Here is a 16,162-nt window from a genome sequence, read left to right on the forward strand (position 1 = left end):
GGTTTGGCGTGGCAGAAACTCTTCGATCTGTAATTAGCTGTGAGCCATCAGGTGACTGACTGCCTGGAGAGTGAAGGGGTTAGAATGAGTTTCTGAGAGCTCTTGACTCTGTCCCTCCCAGACTGAGACAAAGGACAGTGAGGCACAGAGGCAGTGGCTTGGTGGTTGGGACGTTGTCTGTGCAGCCACAGGGGCCTGAGTTTAGTCCTGGTTTCCCCTCGAGTGGGTGGGCAAGCCAGCCCCTCACCTCACCGTCTCACCGTCTTTAGGAGGGAAATGATACCAGTATCATAGTTGCTTAGAATAGTGTCTGCAGTACTTGAAAAATGTTAGCTGCTACTCTGTGATTCAGTATAGGGATTTAACTATAAATACAAAAAAGGGTTGAGTTTTCACTTTTTGTCAAATCACTTAAGGAAAACTATTCAGTGAAGTTATCTTCAAGGCATTTTTGTACTCAAAGATATTAACTGAGAAGAGGAATTATGACTACAATCAAGTACTGTTTTTGACAGTATAATCATCTATTTTTTAAAAAAGAAACTTTTTGTGAAAGTGCCCAAATCCAACTCCACTTGGTGCCAAGGCCACAGAGCTTTCCTTCTGGATTATTCAGAGACTAAAGCCACCCAATTGGCACAAGCCTTTAGTAGGTCTGGAGTCCCTCACTGGGTGAAGGAGTGAGCACTTAGTAATCTCCAAGTGACGTCTGTGTCCAGAGACTCGTGGTGGCTAGTGACGTGTACTGACTAGCCTCAGAGAAGAATGGGACCTGTGTCCCAAGCGCGGTGTTAACTAGGAAAAGCACGTGCGAGGGCTGTTGGGGACAGAGAGCAATAGCAGTGCAACAAATGAGGGAAAAAGATATTAGCATGATTTCTGGAAGGTACTGTAACTAATTTTTTAAAAATAATTTATAGAGGTGAAATTTACTTATATAACATAAAACTAACCATTTTCAAGCCAACGATTCAGTCACACTGAGTGCATTTACAACCCTCTGAAACCACCACCTATGTCTAGTTCCAGGACACTTTCGTCACCTCAAACCCCTGCACCGATTAAGCAGTGTCCCTCCATCCCTCCCTCTCCCAGTGCCTGGACCCACCACTGATGTGTTCTCTGTGAATTTATCTGAATATTTCCTGTAAGTGGAATCAGACAATCTGTGGCTCTTTAAATTGTGTTCAAATACATATAATGTGGAGCTGCCATGGAGCCACTGGACCTGCCCACTCCCCTGTGGCCGAGAACACCTGGGTCACAGTGAGGACGCTGCTCAAAAAGGGCCAAGAGCCACGAGGGCCAAGTCCCAGCAGGCCATCCTGGTGACTCAGAAGAGGAGAGGTGGAGATTTCCCAGAAATGTGCCTCTGGCCAGAACAAATAGTATCCAATCATGAAGAACATGGCCAAGCTGGACAGGGAGACTGACGAGCTGCATCACGACCAGGCGTCCCTGAAGATGGGCAAGGTGATCCAGCAGGGCCAGCAGAGCGAAGGACTGGCACAGAAGGACCTGGTGACAAAAATCAACGAAAAGCTGCAGGTCATCGTGAACTATGAGGGTGGGCTGACCATTTCTGTTAACTGGGCTCTGGGCAAAATTGAGAGAGCCAATGGCCTCAGGCTCCGGGGAAGGGCAGTGGGAAGCTGACTGAGAAGGGGCCAACGGGAAAATGCACACAAAGCCTCCAAATCAGTGCATTCCAACTGATCTTGTCTGGCTGGTTCCTCTTGACCATCAGCGCCAGCATGAGTCTCTTCACATGGCCAAGCAGAACACAGGGTGTCAGCCCTGCCTGGGAAGCCTCTCTACCCTGCTATCAAATAGAACCTTGCAAAGTGTTTGCTTCTCCTGATTTTTATTCCTCCTTACTCCCCAATCTCAAATTGAGGTGCAAAACGCCACCTTCCTCTCCTACGGTACTGGCCCAATTGTGGGTGCGGTTCCTGGGGGAGCTGGGTGGGACCCCCTGCCATGGGCGTGTGTGGGGTGGAATGGCCCAATCTGGTCCAGGACAGGGAAGATGCCGCCTTTAGACTGGCTGTTAGAGGCACTAACAAACATTTGCTGCCCTTCAAAAAAGCACATAACATGAGATTTACCATTTAACCATTTTAAGTGGTTAAATGTAAGTGTACGGTTCAGTGTGTTAAGAACGTTCTCATTGTGCAGCGATCACCTCCATCCATCCCTATAACTCCTGCATCTTGTAAATCAGCAACTCTGTGCCTATTAAATGCTAACTCCCATTGCACAGTCCTTGGAGACCATCACTCTACTTTCTGTCTCTATGATTGTGACAACACTAAGGACCTCATATCAGTGGAATCACACAGTATTTGTCTTGTGACGACTTATTTCACTCAGCATAAAATCCTCAAGGTCCATCCACGTTATAGGATGTATCAGAACTCCTTCCTTTTTAAGGCTGATAATACTCCGTTGTATACATACACTACCTGTTGGATCGTTCTCATCTTTTGACTTTTGTGAATAGTGCTGCTAGGAAAATATGTTTACAGGTTTTCATGTGTACAGATGTTTTCATTGTGGGATATATACCTAGGAGTAGAATTTCAAGGTCACATGGTAATTCTGCATTTAACTTCTTGATGAACCACCACACTTACACATTTCCACAGCAGCTTAACCATTTTAAATTCCCACCAGCAGTGTATGAGGGTTCCGATTTCTTCACAGCCTCACCAACACTCACTTCTGGTTTTTAAAAAGTATTATTATAGTCATCCTCATGTGTGTGAAGTTGTATTTCACTGGAGCTTTGGTTTGCATTTCCCTGATGACGGCGGATGTTGAGCGTTTTTTCATGTGCTTGTTGGCCATCTGTGTGTCTTCCTGGGAGAGCTGTTGATTCTGTCTTTGCCTGTTTTTAAAGTGGATTGTTTCTCTTTTTGTGTAGAGTTTCAGTGTTTCTTTATCTAATCTGGAAATGGGACTCTTTATCAGATGTATGACTTGTAAGTCTTTTCTCTTGTAATCAACAGATAATCTTGTTGATTATCTGTTTACCTCCTTGATACACAAAAATGTTTAATTTTGATGAAGTCCAATTTACATGTGTATGTATATTTGCTTCTGTTTTCAGTGTCATATCTAAGAAATCATTGTCACAAACAAGGTCTTGAAGATTTACCTACATTTTTTTTCATAAGAGTTTTATAGTTTTAGCACTTACATGGAGGTCACTGATCCACTTTGGTTAATTTTTGTGTATGGTGTGAGATAGGCATCCAACTTTTGTTCTTTCGTGTGTGGATATCTGCTTTTTCTAGCACCCCTTGTTGAAATTGTTAACCTAAGAAACATCCAAACCTGTAGAGAACTTTTATGACTTTATTTAGGCCAAACTGACTATACTTGCTGGGAAGCAAAATCTCAACCAGTTGAGAAAATGTCTGGAGAATTGCAGTTTTGCCGCTTATTTTATCCATTAGAGTGAAAGGAAGAGGTGTTGCTAGGGGTTACCTGAATCCCACTAGTGTTAGATGAAGGGGGCAGGAGAAAGCAACGCAAGGAACTCTCTGAGCTTGCATTCAAAGCAAACCAGAGTGATACGTATTTGTCTTTCATTGGGCAGCACAGGATTCGTATGTACAGCACATGGAGATCACATGCCGGGGACAAGGTAACCAGGAAGGGTTCTGTGGTCTCCTGCAAAAGATGGTCTGAGATTTCAAAGGTGCGTAACCTCAGATGCCAAAAGACAATAGACAAGCTTACTTGGAGATTGACCTTTATCAAGGAAGCTACAGGTCTAAGACGTGACTACCCACTATGACCTGCTTTTAGTTAGGAATTTGTATGTTCAGACTGTCCTGTGTGGATACTCTCAGTCTTTCAGTTTGTAAGGCCCACCATGCAGGCCTCCCCTGAGCTTGCCAGGTTTAGAATGTGGTCCTTCTTTGTCCACAAAATTAGTTTTCGCTTATTGAATAGTCTTGGAAAACTGGCTGAAAGTCCATGGGTTTTAGCTGTATGGGTTTATTTCTAGACCTTCAGCTCTGTACAGAACTTTTATGAGTTTATTTGAGACAACTGACAACATATGCCGGACACAAGATACCAGATGCTCAAGAGAATAGCAGTTTGCCGTTTCTTTTATGCATTTGGACTTAAGGAGGGAACAAGAGAAAGACAACGTGAAGATGGAGGGAAGCAAGGCAGGGATTGGATTAGAAGGAGGGGTGAAAGGGGGCATTTCAAAGGTATATTAACTTAGACACACAGAAACAATGGCTAGGGCTTGCCTAAGGCAAAACAAGCCTTTTTGTAAAGAAGTTCTTTACGTGGGGTGTGACTACCCACCTATTACCTGCCCAGTTAGGAATTTATGATCCGATCACCCTATGAGGCGACCTACCACAGCGCCTGCTTTTCTTCTATAATCTCCCCACCCTTTGGGCAGAAGTCTACCCAAAGGGCGCATTGATGACCAACCTTTTGATCAGATAGTGGTCTCACGGCACTAGGAAGGCTTGTTCCGAGGATATCTCAGTACTAACGTCATCGTTTTGACCACTGCGGGCGGGGCGGTACTGTAAAAGCATGGGGGATGTAAGTTGAGGCTAGGTTTTCCTGAAATGGGAAGGGCAGGTAAATGGAAGGCAGTCGCGTCATGTGGTTGTCGTTGAGAAAAAACACTGGGTTGTTTCCATCCTATAAACTGTCATGATCTGAGTTTCACCTTCTGCCTCATTTTTCTGTATTCGGCATCAAGTATAGCAGTTACATAGTCATAGAGAAAGAGTACCAACAGTTATCTTATACATGTTCAGTTGGACTATATGGAAAAACCCAAAGAACAAGTACAACTATTATGAATGATATCATTAGCACGCAGATAAAGACAATTAAACAGAATGGTTTCGGAGTTCACTGTCAGTCTGTAGGCATACAAACCTTGTTGACATCTTGGGACAGCTGTCTACCTCTGATATCAATGGCTTCTCATTTTTGAGGAGTTTTAATGTCCCTTGTAGGTGGAGGCAAGTGTCAGAGACAGGTAGATGTCCATTCATGGTTAGGCGTCTGGTAAGGTCTGATCCATGAAGGCTGGGGTGTGTCTTTTATTTGGTGTCTTTTTCAATAAACAAAATCTCAGGGTGACTGTCAATGACATTTAAAACCTTGGACTTCTGGGAGCTCACTGTGAAAGGAACCATGTACCAACTTGGCATTTTCTTAAAGTAACTCTTTCAAACCTTAGTGATAGAGTAAGATGTCTCCCTCAATAATGCCAGCTCATAAATTCCTTCATTTAATTTCAGCGTAAATGCACTACCATGTGCGGAGGGATGCAAAACCCAAAAAATGGGGAGCCAGGAAAAGAACCAAGTACCTACTTGGGTTCCCCACAGCCCTAATATTTTTATCACTCAGCTTCATAAATGTATTTCATACACATCAAAATAAATTATTAACACAAACTTATTTTTGTAAAACCCAAGTAAAATAAAGACATGTCTGTTCTACATAAACCAACAAACTTAAGCTAGATTTTACCCATGAAGATTATTACTGTGATAATTTTCCAGGGTGAACCCCTTTCAGGGTGCCCTTCCCTTCTCCCCTGGGCCCCCACTGGCTTCTCTAGGATTGGCTGCACTGCCACACTGGACAGCCCTGGGGCCCATCTCCGGATTCAAGGATCCAAACAAGTCGTGACTGCACTTGCCATTTGTGTTGGGGAGGCAAGTGTCCTTTCTCTTCTGGAGCTAAAAAGATCCAGTCTCTCAGTTAACCAGCAAAGGTTTTGTTCACATTGCTTTGAATACTATTGACTTCTTAAGAGTAGGAAGTCTTTCAGTGCATGAATGCAGGATGCTTTCCATTTATTTAGGTTCCTTTAATTTCCTCTAGCAATGCTTTGTAGTTTAAAGTGTACAAGGCTTTTGCCTCACTGGTTAAATGGATATTATTCTTTTTGGATGCAATTGTATAACGGAATTGTTTTCTTCATTTCCTTTTGGATTATTCATTGCTAGAAACACAACAGATTTTTGCATGTCAATTTTATGCCCTGCAACGTTGCTGAATTCGTTTATTGACCCTAGTAGGTTTTTTGTGGATTCTTTGGGATTTTCTGCATACGCAGTCATGCCATGTGCAGAAAGAGAGTTTTACTTTATTTCTAATTTGACTGCTTCGTTCTTGACTTTCCTTCTCAGACTTTGTTCACAGCACGACACATTTTTCAGGGTTCATTGGCTTTGAATTCAAACACTGTCAGTAAAACACAGCATGTGAGGTGGGAGAAGAGGGCCCCCACCCTGGGAAGAAAGAGGCTTTGGACTGCACTGACCAGAGAACCCAGGTGCATGTTCCAACCACACACATCTGTTTCCCCAATTGTTCCCGTGTGCAGACACATGATTTGTCCCTCCCCAGGACTTGCTCACATCCACACACCTTTGCACTACATTCAGCCGTCACTTCGGATTTACTGTCGTTATTGGTGGAATTGCTGCCAGATCCCTGTGAGAGTGCAGCAAGCCTGATCCTGCCTTCTGCAGTTGCGACACTGTCCTGAAAGGACACAGAGGTCGAATCGTTTCCTAGTGTCTCATCAGAATTCCTCACTCTCCTCCACCCTCCCTCACCTCCACCTCTCACTTACCTTATCTTTATTTACCTGCTTCTACCCTCACCCACCTTCCCCCCACTTACTGCTCCCTTGCTGGCCTCCCCCTCGCTCACCTCCACCACTCACTCACCTTCACTCTTCACTCATCTTCACTCCCACTCACCTCCACACCTCAACCCTCTCCATTGTCATTTGCCTCCCACCCTTCACTCACCTCCTACCCTTTACTCAAGATGAGGCCGGTTGGGAGAGACGCAGATTGTGAAAATTCAGGGTAATGAACCTGTGGTCACTTGAGTTGAGAACTGCCACCCTGGGCTCAAGGAAGCCTACATGTTATAATTATGGTGGCCGTATCATTTATTGTCCCAATTGGACCACTTTGGGGCGGGGGGGAGAGGTAATGCCAAGACCACGGGTCAAAACTCAGATCATTTGAGGAACCTTGTGACTCGGGCCATCATTTCCTCCTGGAACCTTCGTTGTCAATGACAGGGGTAAGTCCCTTCTGTGGACGGGGATGCTCAGAGATCGGGTATCTACCGACTCCCTCCAAAGCCAGGTGCTGTCATTCCAGTGGGAGCACTTTAGAGCCAGGCTGTGGGGAGGTGCCGACTACACAGCATGCAGCCAGCCCCCAGCAGATGTGGGCACAGCCTCTGTCGTCACGAGCCAGCCCACTGTTAGGGCTCTGCCAGGTCCAGGCTGCCTGTGTACTGAGCCTGGCTGCCACTGGGCACTATACCTCTCGTCAGTGGTTTTCCAGTTTGTACCAATAGCTCCTTTCCTCTGTGCCAGGAGTGACAGACTCATCTTCACCAGGGGCCACATCAGCCTCATGGTTGCCTTCAAAGGGCCGAAATAATTTTAGGACTGTGTAAATGTAACTACTGCTTAACAGTTAAGGAGCTGCAATTACATTCAGCCCTTTGAAGGCACCCATGAGGCTGATGTGGCACCCCCCTCACCCCAGTGAAATGAACTTGACACCCCTGCTCTATGCTGTGTTTGTCTTGCTTGCATCAGAATTCCCCTGTTCCGGAACACCAACAATTGGTTAGCCTCTTGCCCTGCCCATTCTGAGTGTGGGTTTGGGCTCCATGCTCTGGCTTCATCTTCAGACTCAGGATCCCCAACAGTTTTGTTGAACATGTCTTTCTTGGCCCTTCTTTGGGCCGCGTGTGGGAAACCTCGGGAGCCAGTTCACATCCTGTGCAGCCACACATGCCAGGCTGGCCTTGGCCTGGGGCCATGTGCTTCCTGTGCCAGCCTAATGGTGACTTCCCTGGGTGGGGAGGCCATGCAAAGGGCCACTCAGCACTCCAAGTACATACATCATGGGTTTCTCATTAGCATAATTTTATTGTTTTTATCATGTACATAAAGCTTGCATTTCCCTTAAAGTACTTTAAATCCTTGTTTACCCTCTGCCACTTGCTCTTCCTCCTGCGCTCCAGTACTGCCTCATGAGTGTTCCTCCGGAGCTTTCCCAGCCAGCTGTGCTGCCCTGAAGCCTTCCTCTGGAGTAAACAAAGGGGCTTCGTCCCGGCCCAGCACCAAGCCCTGAGAAACCTCAGCCCGCTGTCAGCACTGATTCTCAGACAACCTCAGCCCAGGGTCAGCAGTCATCTCTGTCCCACTGAAACTAAAGATTTAAAGATTAAGTCTAAATCCTGGGGTCCTTTAGGAGAAGTACAGGAATCATGCCTAATTTAAAGCACGTCTGTGGTCCTTCATTAATACCATAAATTGGGGCCTTCTTGCCTTAATTGTTAGTCAAATTAGGTCCTAGGTACCAGCTGTCTTCCAGGCACCATTGAGCCGAGCAGCGCCGCCAGTCTGCGGGAAGGGCTCCTGCACTCCGGCCGGCCGTGAAGGGCGAGCATCAGACCAGCTCCTGACTGTGGTCGCTGCTCTGTGGTCTGGGGTCCCCCGCTCACAGGATGCTTAGGGAAGGTGTCAGGTGACGCTTTTAAACTAGCAGTGCAGGTACGTACACAACGGCACACTCCCACTCAGCGTTTTTGAACCTAACTTTTTAAAAATTTATGTTGGAATATAATCTGAAAGTGTGAGGGAAAAAACATGTAACTGTGATTTAGGTGGAATCTACAGTCAGATCTACAATTTAGAAGAATTAGTTTCAACCCTTCCTCCAGAGTGTCAACTGGAATTAGTTGTTTTTCTGTGGGAAACTGGGCGGGAAAGGTGTGGGGACGCCAGGTGTGCCGAGGGAAGACAGGATGCTGGGCAGACGCTGGCAAAGCAGCTGGACCCAGACAAAAGGGAACTCGCTCTGGTTTGGAAGGCGGTTTGTTTTGGCTCCATTTACCAGCGTGTGAACCAAAAAGGACAACAGAAACCTTGGAGGGATGAGAATATGTTTTGCTTTTCGTACATGAGAAGCAATACACCTCGTTGACCTGACACATTCCAAGAGCACTTTCCCTCCCTGACCCGGGGTTTTTCAGGTCAACCGAGCAGGAACAAGTGGCTGTTATCAGTTGTCCTCCTAAAGAGCTGCGGGTTCGGGTGCAGGGTGCAGAGATGGACAGGCTCAGGGGCCGAGCAGGCCCCCGCCTGGGGGGGCGGGTCTCTGCTCGCCCATGCCCCAGGTCTGGAAGGAGGGCCCAACGCAGACAGCTGGGTTTGGTGTAATGAGGAGTGCAGGCAATTAGGTTGGTATCATCTTTCTGGTCCAGCCATGGTTTAGAACAAACAAAACTCTTCCTTCCAGCTGAAATTCCATTTCAGCACAAGGAACCCAGTCTGGGCTGGTGGTGGTTTACAAGTCATGTGCACTTTTTATCAAGCACCTTCAAAGAACTAAACAAATTACAGAACTAAATTCAGCCAAAATGCCTTGAAAAACCAACATTTTATTGTCAGTTTGCCTTGTGTGTTAAAAATAAAAAGCTTTGAAGTCCTTTTAAGATAAAATACATTGTTACCATTGTGTAATAATTGGTGAATTATTAGCAATTTTCCCATTTTACAAATGGATAAACCAGATGTGTAGAAATCTTGGGGACTTTATACTATGAATCGGCCAACACAGCACCCCGGTGACGTTTGCATGTAGTGTCATCTCCCCCCACCCCCACCACCTTTGCCTTGGGCCCCGTGGACACTGCCCACTGCCTGGCCAGCCTCCTCTTCACTGGCATCTCCACTCAGGCCCCCTTGGTCCCTTCCCCAGGCCTGCTTCTCACCCTGCCAGTCCCACCTTCTGCCTGCCCATTCTTCCTTCTGTGTCTCCGGTAGTTTCTTTTCCCCTCAGTGCAGAGGGCAGGACTAGGTGTGTTGACCAACCCCTGCAGGATCAGCAGGTGAACAGTAAGGTGGGGTCACCTCCTGCTCGCGCTGGCATGATGGGCTCCTGTGCCCGGGGCAGGCCGTGGTCTGGGACCTTGTGCTTGCAGCTGCTCTTGTGCTGGGGACAGGCCAGGTGACCATCCAACAGGTGGCGAGGATTGTGCTCGACTCCCCACGTGCAGCCACCGTTCCCTAACATGCTGCCCCATAGAGCACCCCAGGACTTTCACAGCCCCCTGCTTGGGAATTCCCCTGTAGCTTATTAGGCTGTCAAATGAAAAACCAAAAAGCAAACAAACAAAAAAATTCTACCCTGGCTGGTATGGCTTGGTGGTTGAGTGCCAGCCTGTGAATCAAAGGGTTGCCAGTTTGACTCCTAATCTAGGGCACATGCCTGGGTTGTGGGCCCAGTAGGGAGTGTGTGAGAGGCAACCACACATTGATGTTTCTGTCTCATTCTCTCTCCCTTCCCCTCTCTAAAAAATAAATTAAATCTTTTAAAAAGCCCCCCAAACCTAACAACAGGACTTTAAATGACTGCATTAGACACTTTCCATGCACTTGACCATGAGTAGAAATGAGCACTCCCCGACAGAAGTGCCTGGTGGCCGTCCCCTCCTTCGCAGGCTAAGACCATCGACTGCCCACCCTCAGAGCACACAGAACAAAGCTGTTCCCCGGCTAAATCATGAAGGATCACGTGTCACTGCAATTAGTTGAAACTTGATTGTTTAATCAGAGAATGGTGTGAGCAGAGCCCTCCCTCCTCTGTCTTCACCCAGAGCCGCAGCCGTGAGGAGCCAGGCTCCACACCACGGGGCGGCAGACAGGGAGGTGGGTGAAGTGGGTGGGGCTGCCCCTCGGCTGCCTGGCCGGAGGGCCTCCCTCCGAGTGGGGTCAGCAGCTTTTCTATGAAAGGCCGGACAGTAAGTGTTTTAGGCTTTGAGGGGTCACAACTACTCAACTCTGCTTTTGTCGCACAAAAGCCATCGCAGACTGAGGGTGGCTGTGTTCCAATAAAACTTTATTTATGGACGCTGAAACTTGAATGTCATGTGATTTTCATATCACAAACTAGTGTTCTTCTTTGGTTATTTTTCGACCACTGGGTCATGGTGGGTGGGCTGCTGAGCATTTTGTAGAGAGCAACAAGGACAGAGCTGGGGTGACACAGGGTGCCCACGCATGCAGGCGAGTTCCTGAGGCAGCGTTTCCGAAGAACACCCAGGGGAAGATTATGGGCATGCCCGGTGGAGGCAGTCACCAGGAGAGGGAACCCCATCAAGTCCAGGCCATTCTGTGACGTGGTAGCTTTGATAGAACGGCTAATGCCATGATTGCAGAGTTAACGTAGAGTTGTGGGGCCCGGCTGCTTTGTCGGTCACAGGAGTTAAGTGTGTGAATGTGGTTGTAAACTGTGAAGTGCCCTCAGTTACCACACTGTGGTGGTTGTGGCATTACAGTTTGGAGGTTCAGAGGCCACATGGTGGGCAGGTATGCGGATACCCCACTGGTGGCCTGGGAGCCAAGCCTTCTGGTCCCATGGTTTAGGGGCATCTCCTGGAAGGTTGCCTGAGGGTGAACGCCCCATCCCCTGAACCCTGCACTAGTAGCTGGGTGGGCGTGACACATCCATTACCCTGCAGCTGCCTCGGTTTCCTGTCCTTCAAAGGAAGGGACTGATCTTCTTTCTGTTTCTGAAGCTCTGTTTGGGGAGGTTGATTTTTATGATTTTGTTTGATGACATAGGATTGGGTCTATTTGTTTAACTGGAGAGGAAAGCAGGGACCTCACGACATGACCGGAATGGGAAAATGAGAGCCTCCTGGAACAGAAACAGGGGCCGTGCTGAAGAGGGACACAGCTGCTGAGCTGGGCACGTTCTGGCCTCTGACTGGGAGTGAGGGCGAAGCCCCCTCCCGCAGGCCCTGTCAGACGCCATCTTCCATGGACCAGGCCCCCTCCTGAGGTTCCCGCCCTCCGCCCTTGCAGCCACCCTCTGAGCCCCTGTATGTGTGTAACAGAGGAGGAAACCAAGGCCCTGAGTAGAGATGGAGCAGGTCACCCAGGCCTGGCCACCTGATATGAGTAGGGACCTTGAGGCCCACTCAGCTGTCCTGGCTGGGTTAGTGACAGGTATGAGAGGGGGAGGACCCAGGTTCTTCCTTCAGGACAGTCCACCCAGACATCTTATCACAACTGCGGTGGTAGCAGCTGCTCCTCAGGGCTTGCTGTGCTGCCCAAGGACAACAAGAAGAAAAAAGATGCTGGAAAGTCAACCAAGAAAGACAAAGACCCAGTGAGCAAATCTGGGACAAGGCCAAGAAGAAGTGGTCCAAAGGCAGAGTTTGGAACAAGCTCAATGATCTAGTCTGGTTTGACAAAGCTACACATGACAAACTGTAAGGAAGTTCCCAACCATAAGCTTCTAACCCCCACTGTTGTCTGTGAGAGATTGAAGGTCTGTGGTTCCCTGGTTCCCTGGTTCCTTGGTTCCTTGGCCCAGGCAGCCCTGAAGGAGCTCCTTAGTAAAGAACTTGTTATTAAACTAGTTCAAAGCACAGAGCTCACCTAATTTATACCAGGAACACCAAAGGTGGGGACACACCAGCTTCTGGTGAAGATGCATGAATAACAGGTCCCACCAGCTGTCCATTTTGAAAAATAAAACTTTATTAAAAAGAAACAAAAAACAGCCTCACCCCAGGTGTGCCTGCCACTTCTACCTCAGGAAGTTTAGTCTGGGCAGCTGGGATAGCAGGAAGAAGGGGAGATACATTTAAAAAGAAATTGGCACATAAGCCACCTGTAAAGTCTCTGCTCCAGGTGGATCTGAGCATCTGAGGAGGGAGCAAAGAAAAGAAAGTAGCAGTGGAGCCTCATTCTGCTCATAGACTTGAGAGAAGCCCGTCTGGCGGCCCTCCCAGCAGGGTTCTTGGCACAAAATTGCAATGGGCAGCAGTTCTAACACGCCAGAGGAGACAGTGGCTGGGCTGGGTATTTAGCACTGTTAACAGATTTTCATTGTCAGTGATCCTCAGCATCCCATAATCCAATGTAATCTCACACCAGCTTTAAATCTCTGAAGTCAGGCAATTGTGTGTTTCCTATTTTGTAAGTTGTGTATAAATTCAGAAAAGACATTTCAAGCTTATATTCGAAGACATTATTTTCTGGATTTTCCTCCTGGGCCTGTTACACAAGGTTCAGCCCTGAAGAATGACCCCTGAAATGGTTTCTTTGCTTTGACATTCTCCCAAATTGGCCCTGAAAGCTGTGAAGTGTTGGCACCATGGAAAAGCAAAATCTGCAGATGATGAAACTCAGGGCTGAGATGCTTCTGCAACAGCCCCAGCCTCCTGGAAATGCAGACAAGATTGAGAAATGCCAAATGGGCCTTTCACCCTGAAGCCACCATGCCAACTATGGGGGAGCAGAGCCCCAAGCTCCTGCTCCTCAAGCTGCCTTATAGGGCTTGGTCTATCCAGGAAGCCTCTGAGAACCAGCTCCAGCTCAGGATGCACCGACGTGTTTGCAGACAGCTCTGTCCTCCCAGGTGCACCACGGGACACCTGTCTGGGGGGCCATCAGTAGAGGTGGTAGTCCATGCCAAGGTGTGTGCTGGGGCTGCCCTGGTGGGCAAAGGCCCAAGCTCAGCTGTCCCCTGGATCCATGTCCCAGGCCCTGGGGAGCATCAGTCAGGGTGGGCAGGGTATGCTGCAGTCACCAGTGACCTCGAGTCTTAGTGACCAGCACAGAGGACCTGCTCATGCTGCATGGCCATTATGTCTTGCCCTGGGATCCAGGTTCATGAAATGGCCCCTCTCTGGGGTGTTGCCTGACAGATGGTGACCTGTGTGCTGGCTCAAAGAGCTGCTTCTGGAGCTGGCCTTTGCCATGGCCACTGCATTTCTTTGTCACATGGCCATGCTGATGCCAGTGGGCAGGGGTTCTGCGAACAGCATGGCCCACCAGGGTGTTTGCTCTGCCTCGTGCCAGATCAGTATCTCAGTGGAATCCAGCATTTCCTGTCCCTCAGAGGAGTCTTGTCCATGCAGTGACGCTCTTTCAGAGACAGGACTTCCTTGTGGTAAACATTTGGGCAAACATTTCCCTACCTCTCTCTTGTAGACAAGAGATCCTATAGACACTTCCTGCTCTAACTTGACTCCTAAAAGCAGAGCCTGGTTTGGGAAACATACAACAAGATGACAGCCAAGTGCCCAGTGAGCAATTTGGAACTTGAGAAGGAAGCGCTTACCTGGCTTAGGAAGGCCGAGCTTGTTTGTGGAAGGTATGAGGTGAGCTACAATCACCCGTGTGTCATGCTCGGGGAGCCCTGGCCAGGGTGAGAAGACCCAGCCCACAGGCAGCAGATGCTGCTGCCTTTGCCCAGGAAGGGTTCCAAGTGGCAGCTGGGGTCACCAGTGGGGCAGGTGGAGGCTTAGCTGGAGAGGCAGGTCCAGATGGAGGCGACACCTGCTCAGCGTAGCCAGAATTTTCCTGGAAGCAACTGCCTTTTTGAGAATTATTTATGCATCTGGAAACCCTCAAGGTGTTTAGAGATCTTCATGTTTGCTAAGCAAGCTGGCAACCTTAGCAACATCACCATCACTCACTGACAAACTGCATTGAAGGTCCCGTTCAGGCGGGAGGTCTTGGGTGGCAGGTACTCATACAGGACCCTAGCCTGAAAGTATTAGGAAGAGAGAAAAGGGGGTGTAATGGGCAGCTGTAGCCTCAAGAGGGGCTTCCTTAGCTTTTGCCTTTCAGCTGCTGTAAATGTAAGGGTCCTTGTTTGAGTGTGAAAAAACTGGGAATGGCCTGCCGCTGTTCCCTCTTCATTGTTTTCAGTTACTGAAGGGAAACAGGCAGTTCCACGTCCAGCTCCCTGTCTTATTCAGGTGCAAATCCCAGTCCTTAGATTGAAATTTTATTCTTGAGATTAAAAAAAAAACCTTAGACCTAAATACATGGTGTTGTGTTTAAATACTTGCATACTTGTTTTATTTCAATATTTTATTTTCAATTTGAAATAAAATTCTGCAAGCAGTATTTAGTCCAGGGTAATGAAGCTTTACAAATAAGTTTTAAATTAGTTTTTCTCTCATGACTGGTCTGTAAGCTCCAAACTTACAGAACTCCTGACGCTCCTGCTGCTGCCAAACAGGGGCTGAGAACAGACCGAGGTGAGAAGCGAGGCTGTAGAAATGAGAGGTTGGGTCCAGGGATGCACAGACAGGATTTGGGGGAGTTTCTCTGCACTTCTGAGTGTGTGTAATGTGTGTGCCTGTGTGTGGGGGTGTGCACACATTCCAGAAACTGTCTGTGTGTGCATGCATGTCTATATGCATGTGTGCAGGGGAAGAAGGTACAGGGCACAGTTCTCATGTGTTTGCACATGCATTTATGTGTGCGTGTGTGTGCACACATCCATGCAGGGAGACCCAGGTGTACTGCACAAGGCTCTATCCCCACCAACAGGCTGGAATGTTCAGCTTTCTGAGTCCTGCCCACTGGGATGTGCTGTTGCAGACCAATGTCTCTTGGGCTGCACGAGCTCAAGGTAATGGGCTCATTCAGTGCTTGGTGGCTACAAAGCCAGCTCTAGCCCTCACCTGCCTCTCAGTGATGGAGGAGGGCACCAGCCCTGATGGGGAGTCCATAAGTGCCCATGGTCAGCCCTGGGGACCAGTGGACAGCACTCCCTCACTGTTGACTCTCTAGGGACCTTAGCTTCTTCCTGGGAACCTGACCCCATAGACACCCTGCCTGGCCTTCTGGGCTCTCTGCTCTGGGTTGCTCACCCCCATTTAGACCTGACCTCATTCTCTCCTCTATGGCAGGTTCATCCAGAGAGCCAGGACAGCTCCTGGACATCTCTGGGGATAGGTGGGCAGCCTGCAGAAAAGGAGAAGGAACCCCTGGAGGGCTCCTTCCTCATCTGCCCACCCAGTGAGACCTTGCTCACACCTGTGTCCTTTGTCTATGGGAAGCTGCCTGGATCTGCTCAGTCCGTGCTCCACACGCCCACCTGCCCACCTGCCCACCTGCCCACCTGCCCTGGTCTGGCCTCATTATCTGGTCCATGGTCAGTTCTTCAGAGTCCTCTGCCCCTTATACTGTGAGTTAGTAGAGAGCCAGGTCACCCTGGGCAGGGCCTCAGAAGAAGGGAACTGGACCAACCATGGAGCCTCCTGAGGCTTTAAGCTGCCAGCTGTGCTCTGGTGTGGGAAG

At 48.5% G+C, this 16,162-nt stretch overlaps 1 protein-coding gene and 1 pseudogene across 6 annotated transcripts in view; both read left to right on the top strand.

Moving 5' to 3' along the window:
- Positions 1-16,162, top strand: part of LOC118998638 (leucine-rich repeat-containing protein 14B-like) — a 91,032-nt gene that overhangs the window by 3,459 nt on the left and 71,411 nt on the right. The gene's annotated exons all lie outside the window — the stretch shown is intronic.
- Positions 1,399-12,599, top strand: LOC118998829 (40S ribosomal protein S25-like; annotated as a pseudogene).

Source organism: Sturnira hondurensis, unplaced genomic scaffold (assembly GCF_014824575.4).
Source record: "Sturnira hondurensis isolate 20B ecotype Veracruz unplaced genomic scaffold, ASM1482457v3 Scaffold0014384, whole genome shotgun sequence".
NCBI lineage: Eukaryota > Metazoa > Chordata > Mammalia > Chiroptera > Phyllostomidae > Sturnira > Sturnira hondurensis.